This window comes from Lycium ferocissimum, chromosome 5 (genome assembly GCF_029784015.1).
Source record: "Lycium ferocissimum isolate CSIRO_LF1 chromosome 5, AGI_CSIRO_Lferr_CH_V1, whole genome shotgun sequence".
Taxonomy (NCBI): Eukaryota; Viridiplantae; Streptophyta; class Magnoliopsida; order Solanales; family Solanaceae; genus Lycium; species Lycium ferocissimum.
In genome coordinates this window covers 47,148,626-47,157,551 of record NC_081346.1, presented here as the reverse complement: position 1 = coordinate 47,157,551, position 8,926 = coordinate 47,148,626, and the positions used below count along the sequence as shown (strand labels likewise).

Below are 8,926 nucleotides of genomic sequence, written 5' to 3'. Positions count from 1 at the left end.
AGTACAATATCAATAAGCCATCACAAGAAACATTTAGACCTTACTCGTCTAAGAATGGAATCATATGGAGTACATATAGAACGAATAACAACAAGAATCATGCCAAAGGAAGAAAAGTTTGCCTTACATACCTTGTCGCTTATGTGATTAGCTTAACTTATGCTTCCAAACACTGGACAATCCAGAATCAAGGTAAATGAAACCCCGTGGATAACTTAAAAAGGTTTATATACTTCTCTAAGCTCGTAATTAACTTCCATAAATTCGAGCAGCATTTTCTCTGTAATCTTCGCATCCCTCTAATTCCAATTCAATTTAACAACACAATCAGCAATCAATAACAACAACAATCATCTCATATAAGCCTCTTTAAATTCAAAGCATCAAGTCCCAAAGATATACACCAAAACAGCCCAGTATAAGCTTTGTATACGATATCTTCATACACTTTATTCTCCCAAATTCAAGAACAACAACTTATCAACAACAATATCAATAATAATTTTATATGAATATCCAACTAATTCTATCCATTTAATCATACAAAAACAGCCCCCAAGTCATTTGATATCTAAAAATTATAACCGAACTTTCAACGTCATTTTCTCTATTCTAACCCGTCAAATCTATCAATGATCATGGTAAGAACATTATTAACATCTTAAACATACCTTATATGAGCAGCCACCATGAAACCAACATCACCCAAGTTCAACTTTTAGCTTAAAACGACGACGACAACTTGTACTACACTTTATCCTTCACAAGCCTCGGGATTCGGGTCTCAAAATTGATCGATTCTCCACTTTCTCTTTCTAACTCTCCTCTCTCCCTCTCTAAAAGTTTGTGGACTGCTTGATGTGTAAATGAATGAATTTTTATGACTTTAGCCCTTATATATGGGTCTTGGGTCGGTTCCCACCGACCTTGAGTTTGGTTGGGCCGAGCCCACTGCCCAGCATTACCTTTCTGTCTTAAAACGTCCATAACTTTTTATACCTATGTCACATGCAGGCCCACGACCTATGGTTGGAAAGGTATTTCAATTATCTACAACTTTCATTTTGGAGTGTTCCCAAATTCCCAAATAATGACAGGGCTATGGCCTCCCAAAATCAGATCACCCGAAAACGTAACTTAAAAACATCTTTTTGGAGGGCTTCCACTTGGATTTGGCTCAAGGATCCTTCTTGAGTTGTGTTTAACTTCACATATATTATCCATATAACTTGTCATATGTCCTTTATAAAATCTCGACATGTGGACCCCACCTCAGCTTACGATTACGAGGGCTATATATCTTTTAACGTATCATTCCAAATATCATACTCATGCTGTCCTCATGCTAATACAGTAGAATTTCATCCTTTATACTTGTAATATTTGCTCCTCCTTGAGCTCACATTAAGCCGTCTGCAGCCTTAGTAACGCGAAATTTTCTGGGGTGTAACACATCTAAATCCATTGTATATTCATTATTGAACCTTGGGAATTCGGTTTTTGCTAGCTTTTAGCGGGATTTGAGGTATGTTTCTTTTGAAAACCTTCTTTGGATGTATGTCTCTTTTGAAAAACTTCTTTGGACGTATGTCTCTTTTTAAAAGTCCTTTTTGACTATAAAGGTGATTTATATGTCTCTTTTTGAACATACTCTTTCGAACGGTTTTTATGAACTCTTTGGTTGTGGTTTGTGTGCGTGAGGGATAATCCCATATTAAACCTTGTTTGTACTATATTATATATACTTACTCGTGATTGTTTTCCTCTCTAACGGATGATTGAAGATTGAGATATAAAGCTTTGGTATTCGAACTTGAATTACCCTATAAGGGATGTTCAAACTTGATAATTGAAAAGCTTTACTATCTCCTGTGAGTGCTCTATAATAGATTATTTTAAACTTGAAACTTGTTTAAAGAAGTGAACCCGGTATCCAAACCTGAAATGACGTGATATACCCTCATAATGGGATAATGAACATAATCCTTAATGAATACTGTGACTATCATTATATGACTTGTGATTCGGCTTCTATGCCATGATTTGAGTGATTCGGCTTCTATGCTAGGATTGTGATTCGGCTCTTTTTCCATGATTTATATTATTTGTGTTTGGCCTAGCTACTCGGGAGGAAGTGTAGTCAATATGGATCCTAATGGGGTTAGCCTGGCCAATCGGGAGGAAGAGTGGCCATCGAGGGTTCTTAACCCTGGTGTGGTGTTTGCCTAGTTATTCGGGAGGAAGGATAGCCATCGAGGGTTTATAATCCTAATGTGGTTTTGCCTAGCTATTCGGGAGAAAGGATAGCCTTCGAGGATAACACCCCGATGTGGTGCTGCTAATCTAGTTTAGGTAGCCCTAAATGATCATCCCTTCGTCATACTGATTTGGACCTATATTAGCGTGTGTTACTTTGGTTGCCTGTGAGTGGCTTGCTTCTTATCTTTATTGCCTGTGAGTGGCTTATTGATGATAATGAACTTATTCGCCTATGAGTTGCTTAGTGATGATAATGAACTTGTTCGCATATGAGTGGCTTGTTGATGATATTGGTCTCAAATTGAAAGGACTCAAATGGTAATAAATGGTATACTGAATCGAAAAAGATATATACTTGTCTTGATGCTTTTCTATTGATGATTTTGAGTTGTACGATTGATCTTGTCTTTGGTTTCAAATTATTCTATTGGAACTGTTTTCACTAATTATTATTGTATTATTTTGTTAAATTACTTATTGTCCCTGAGGCACTCACTGAGTACCCAGTACTCACGTATACCATTGTTGTTTTTTGATGGTATGTTAGGTAATGAAGAAGATCAGGTATAGACAGTTCTAACAGATTAGGAGTACTTGCTGCTTTCTATATTGTTGGTGAGCCCACACATTGTTCGTGGGTTTTCATTAAGTCAATTATTACTTCTTAGCAGTTTCAGGCTGTGTCCGGAATTAGTTTATTTTATTACAATCTCCATAGATAGTTATAGACTTATGGGCAGCGTCTTAGATGTGTCTTATGTTTTATGGAGGCATGTTGCCACATTTTAATTTAAATGTTGAGTAACACTTCCACTGATTTTATTTCATAAATAATGACCATGATCTTTAGTTAGTTATTTATAACATCTCTTAAAGTATCAATGAAAGATTGTTAAAAATGGACTTAATGGTTATTGATCTATAAGGTTCTTCAGATGTTGTTCTTGACATCGGATGCCGATCATGTCTAGGGTAGGTTTTGGGGCGTGACAGGTAGCATAGATGGATGGAGTTTCTCAAGGACTATGATATTATCATTCCTTATCATCCGGGAAGGGCCAATCTAATAGCGGGTGCGTTGAGCGAAATATAGTGAGTATGGGTAGTCTGGCACGTTTTATTGTTGAGGTGTGTCCCTTGTCTATAGAGGTTCAGTCTTTGGCAAACAGCATGGTGAGGCTTGATATTTCAGAACTGGGTAAGGTTCTTTCTTGTGTAGAGGTGAGTTCGTCACTTTTGGAGCAAATTAAGACTCAACAATTTGAAATTGCTCAAGATTCGAGATAAGGTGTTGAGAGGGGAGGCAAAGAAAGTGTTTCTTGATGGCGAAGGGGTTTTGAGGATAAAGGGGGCATTTTTTTATTTCTCGTGTGGGTGGTTTGATTAGGTTGATGTCACGACCCAATTTAGAATCTCGCGGGCACCTACCCTTCCCACCTAGGTAGGCGAACCCTCAACCAAAACGAACATTAGAGAGTAAAGAACGAGATTCATTAACCTTTAAGAATATTATAACCAATAGCAGAAATCAAACCAAGATATCTATATTATATTAAAAGCATGAACTCCCTAACTAAAAAGTTAAATCACATAAATACCCCCAACTCATTTAATTAAAATGAAATTATTTAAATTACAAAAATACCCACACTACAAATTTTTCGAAGAGGCACCAAAGAGACTTCTGGGTAGATGCCTTATCCTACAAATGCACATACGATGCGCTGCGCTGCCAGCTTGAAGAGACATGTCGCTACAAAAGTTCTTCCTCAAGAATTGCACCGTTGACTCTGTACATGTTAGTATTTGTTTATGTTTTTGTGCATGTTCCTCTTTTCTAGACTATATATCCTTTCTTTATTTTTGAGTTTTAAGTTCTCTTTTTTGAATCTGGGAGTGCAACGAATTGTGGGTTTGATTTATTGTTTCTTTAATATGATTTATACTTTTGGTTCCATTCTTATTTTGCTTGATTACTTTTCACATGATTGTGTGCTGCTAAAGACTATGGTTGGGTTTGACTTTTATTTTTTTAATGAGAATTATCCTTCTTTATGGTAATGATCTTAAGGCTTTACTAGATTCACTTTCCAAGTTTGATTCTTTCTTTATAGTTATGATCTGATGATCAATTGGATGTCGAGACCATGTATAGAAGGAAAATACTATCTTCACATAATCAGGTGTCTTTGTTCCGATTGATTGCATCATGAGGTAACCTTAACCAATTGATATAATGAGGTTCATCAATATTTTTTAATTATACAAAAACCAAGATGAGTTTAATACAAATATTTAACTAAAGGTAGGGAATGAGAAATATTTCAAATTGGAGACTCGCACTTTATTTAGTATCTATCAACCGTGTGATGCCTAAAGATGTGAGAGGCTTCCTCAATTGCTGGCAGGTACAGAAAATTGAAAGAAGAAAGAGGTAAAGTCACTTATCAAGTTACAATACCTTTGCTGTAAAATGTAGATGCATATAAAACGTTACACTCTTGAATCTTGATGTAGGAGCAATACATTGGAAATGCATAATTTCTTTTGGATTTTTTTGCTGGGATCATGTTCTAATCTTTTGTACTTTTGTAATACCTTCTTGGTCCTATAATTACTAAAATAAATAAAACTTATATATGAGCAAGTTTGAAATTAGTTTACTTATTCATTAATGATCAGAAACATTTATTAAATGATAGAATTAAATGTATTTAATACAATTAAATAATGTAATGCTTAATTGAAAATTTTAAGGATGATCCTTAAATTGTGAACTTATGGGGCGAACCAGCATAGAAAGATGGTAAATGCTATAAAAATTGATCAACAAAAGACCTGTTATAGCGCTATGATTTTAGAGATACAACACACAAAGATAGTATATCAAAAACATTTACTATATTTATAAAAAAGTTATCTTTTAAATTATACTTTACCTTTTGTGAAGCTTTCGAGGGGAATATCGTAATATTTGCTATAATTGTTAGTAATATTGATAAATTCAATGTTTAGAAAAACAACAACTTCCAAAATAATAATATACAACTTGCAAGAGATGCAACAACAAAGTGAACTTTTTAACTTTTTTTTTTTTGGGGTCCAAAGGTCATATATTATACTCTAAACTAAAGTGGTACAGGGGGCCCCATCTATTACAAGGTCGTGTTGCCTATTGCTATGGGAGGATTGACTCAAAGTGGAGTCATTACAAAAGGAGTGTAGCATGGGGACTGCTATGTCACAAAAAGGGGTAGCAACGGCCACTGTGATGTTATTTGTAGTTGCGATGTTATGATGTATATAGAGTCAATATCTCAAAGGATTATATTATCTTTTCATTTAATTGTTACGAAATATATCAAGTAAGGCAGTTGTATGGTTTCAGTAAATTATACATTCAAAATAACATACTATGTCTTTTGGTAAAGAAAGAAGAACTCAAAATTATCACAGACAGGCATTGAGTAAGGAAAAATCTTTCACATTTCTTGTCAAAATTGACATAAAAATGGAGGAGATCAACTTGGAAGATGTTTAATTGCAGAAAAGATATACGATGTGGAAAAGATTTGTGCACTTGAAATTGAAGAGAAAAAAGACAAATGTGGGACAATCTGTAGGACTAATGTATGAAAAAGACAACAACCACCAAATATATTTATCATTGAGAATGGCATTACCAAGGCTGAGGAATATCGCCTATAAGGAAATATAAGATTAGAGACTATTCATTAGATGTTTGTGCCTCCTAAAATCAAAACAAGTAAAGAAAATTACATGTATCTAACTATTCTTTTTGTTTGCGTTCATTGTTTCAAACAATATCCAATCATTGTGATCATGAACAGACATATCACTGTACGACGATTCACATTGATCATTCACAAAAGTAATTTTTTTTTAATGTATAATTTTTATTCAAACTTTTATTTTAATTATATACTTATTGTTTACGTGATTCTAATTACTTGAATCGGCATACACGTGCAACGCACGTACCGAGAGACTAGTTCAAATAAATTAGCGGAAGTGTTTACAACAAGTAATAAATACATTGACTCAGTTTTCCCCATGACTCGATCCAAACTAATACAAGAGCGACTAATGTTGAACAAGAATACAAAAAATAAATCTAAGACTCAACCTCCTTCTCGGAATGAAAAGGATGGAGGCCTTCAAGATAGGCACTGTACATCTTCGGAACTCCAACATCAATAACCTAAAAAATCTACACCCCAAAATGGGATGTAGCAAGAGTAGTATCAGTACAACACTAGTACTAGTAAGCATCATAGGCTGACAATGGTTAGAACAACATATTAGTAAAAGAGTTCACAAATAAGCATCGTATGTAAACAAGGTCAACAACGCACGTTACCTATCGCTTGTCGCAACAACAAAGGTTATTATTCTCACCAACTCTTCCCTAGCAGTCCGTTGCCTAACTTACATTATACTCGCTTTTATCTCCTTAGCATACAATAGACAATTTCACACAAGTATCATAAGTCAACTACCATTACGCTATTCAATCTTAGTATCTGAAGTCATTCCGTCATTCTGATATTCATTATTCACCTAATTTTAGGAAACCAACATATACAACTGAACCAACGAACAGTCCACAAAGGTAATCCAAGATCATGGCCTATGGTTATAGCAACTAATCTCAACTATGTCAAGTCTCAAATACCCAGTCCGAATCCATATATCACAAATACATCACAATAATATCACAATAGAAGTCATAGTGTAGTGCAATGCAATAATCTATGAAATGTATATGCAATGCAATGCTGTGTACACATGTACTCCAGACAGAAATCTCCATGTCTCGGTAGCACAACCCATAGGGGACCTGAGAAGTCCATGTCCCTCACGGTTCCGACAACAACCTCGGATAACGATACCTCACGATTCTGGAAAAAACCTCAGCAATAGCTACGTAAAACCTAATTTCGAGACAACCATCGGATATCGGTCCTCACATCACTCTCATCCAACTGAGCCCAGCTCATCACAGTGTTTTCTCAAGTATCATCAATGTATCAACAGTATTTCATGAAGGATGAGAATGCGTGAAATGTATGAGTTCAATGTCTATAATGAATCAATATCACAATTACCCCACATGGGCACACCAACAATATCATGAAGAGGCTACACAATAAGACATAACCGAACACTATCCTTGTATCAAACGACAATACATAAGATACGACCAAATCATAATCAGGATATATCAATAGTCTTTGATAACCAACACAGACAAAGTCACATAATAATAACACCTCATTTCTTTACTGCCTAACAACATCAACACATGATAATTGCGCTTTCTACATACAAAGGCATCATTAACATTCAGTCTAAAATCATCTCACGTTCTTAGCACATTTTATCCATTTCAATACCAAATAAGATTCAATATTAAACAACACAGGACATGTTATGCGCATCATAGGGAACTCCTTATCAAAGGGACATATTAAACTAAGTACCAAACAACTAACCTTCAAAGTAACATAAAGTCCACCAATACTCACGGAAAAACCAACACATGAACCTAGAGAATCTACAGGCCACAAGCCCGAACACACAAATCATATAACAGTACAATCCTAAGGATCCATCCTAAACTCCAAAATTATATACATGTATTCTCCATTTCATCGAATACACGAATATGTAAGTCCAACCAGAGTCTACCGAAAAGGAAGCCATAACCTACCTCGAGGCTGAACAGGAGCGCAAATATCCACTTGGATTCCATCTTCCGTCTTCGTAGGGAACCCGTAGATCCGAGAGGTCTAGGAATGATGGACATATTTACATAAGCACAGCTTGAAGAATTCGGGGTCATAGGGGTTAAAATTTATATTCTTAAATTAATAGAACAAGGTTCTTGATTATGCAAACTCACTTCTTAATGGAACACAAGGTTAATCTAGGTCAAACTTACCCAATTAATTCTCACAAGCCATTACTAGCCTCTAACTACTTTAACCCACTTACCAAAATTAGAAGGTTTAGGAAAGAACCCTCATTTTAAGCTTTGCCATAATCACAAATGGCGTAAGAAGAAAAGGGGAAATAAAAGGAGAAGTGATAAGGGGTTTAAGGAATTTACCTCCCAAACATTTTGGTCTCAAGGATCTGAAAATATCTCCAAGTGGCGGTTGTGACTTGGGAAAATAAAAGCCAGGTCAAGTTAAGAAATGGGGTCTTAAATAGGGAAATAACTGCTCGTCAACCGCTGTGGCGGTCCCCAGGCCGCTGTGGCGGCATTGTTTCAGCAGTATCCCACCGCTGGGACAACCCATTAGAGATATTGCATAACTTCTTCGGCGGGGTTCCACGCCACTGTAGCTCCTGCGCTGGGGATGCAGGTGTGCCGCTATGGCGGCATAACTAGCCCAAATTTTACATTTTATACGTGACTCACACAATTGGTCTGATCAAGTTAGCGATTTAAGAGCATGGAGATCTGGATGTGTTTTAAAGGGAGTCAAGGTCGCGAATTTATCGAAAGTCACAGTAACAGCAAAACGGGTCGTTACGGTAGCCTTGTAGGGCATTGTTATTATGGGCTGTTGTGACAGGGTGGTAGTGCCATATTATAGGGGAAATCTGGCAAAATTTATGTAGGATTCCCGAGAACTTA

At 36.0% G+C, this 8,926-nt stretch overlaps 1 long non-coding RNA gene across 1 annotated transcript; it reads left to right on the top strand.

The window, feature by feature from the left end:
* Positions 1 to 3,895: 3,895 nt before the first annotated feature.
* Positions 3,896 to 5,795, top strand: LOC132058398 (uncharacterized). Its single transcript, XR_009415292.1, has 3 exons — positions 3,896 to 4,057; positions 4,374 to 4,473; positions 4,565 to 5,795. It is a non-coding gene; the product is annotated as an uncharacterized LOC132058398 (long non-coding RNA).
* The last annotated feature ends 3,131 nt before the right edge of the window (positions 5,796 to 8,926 follow it).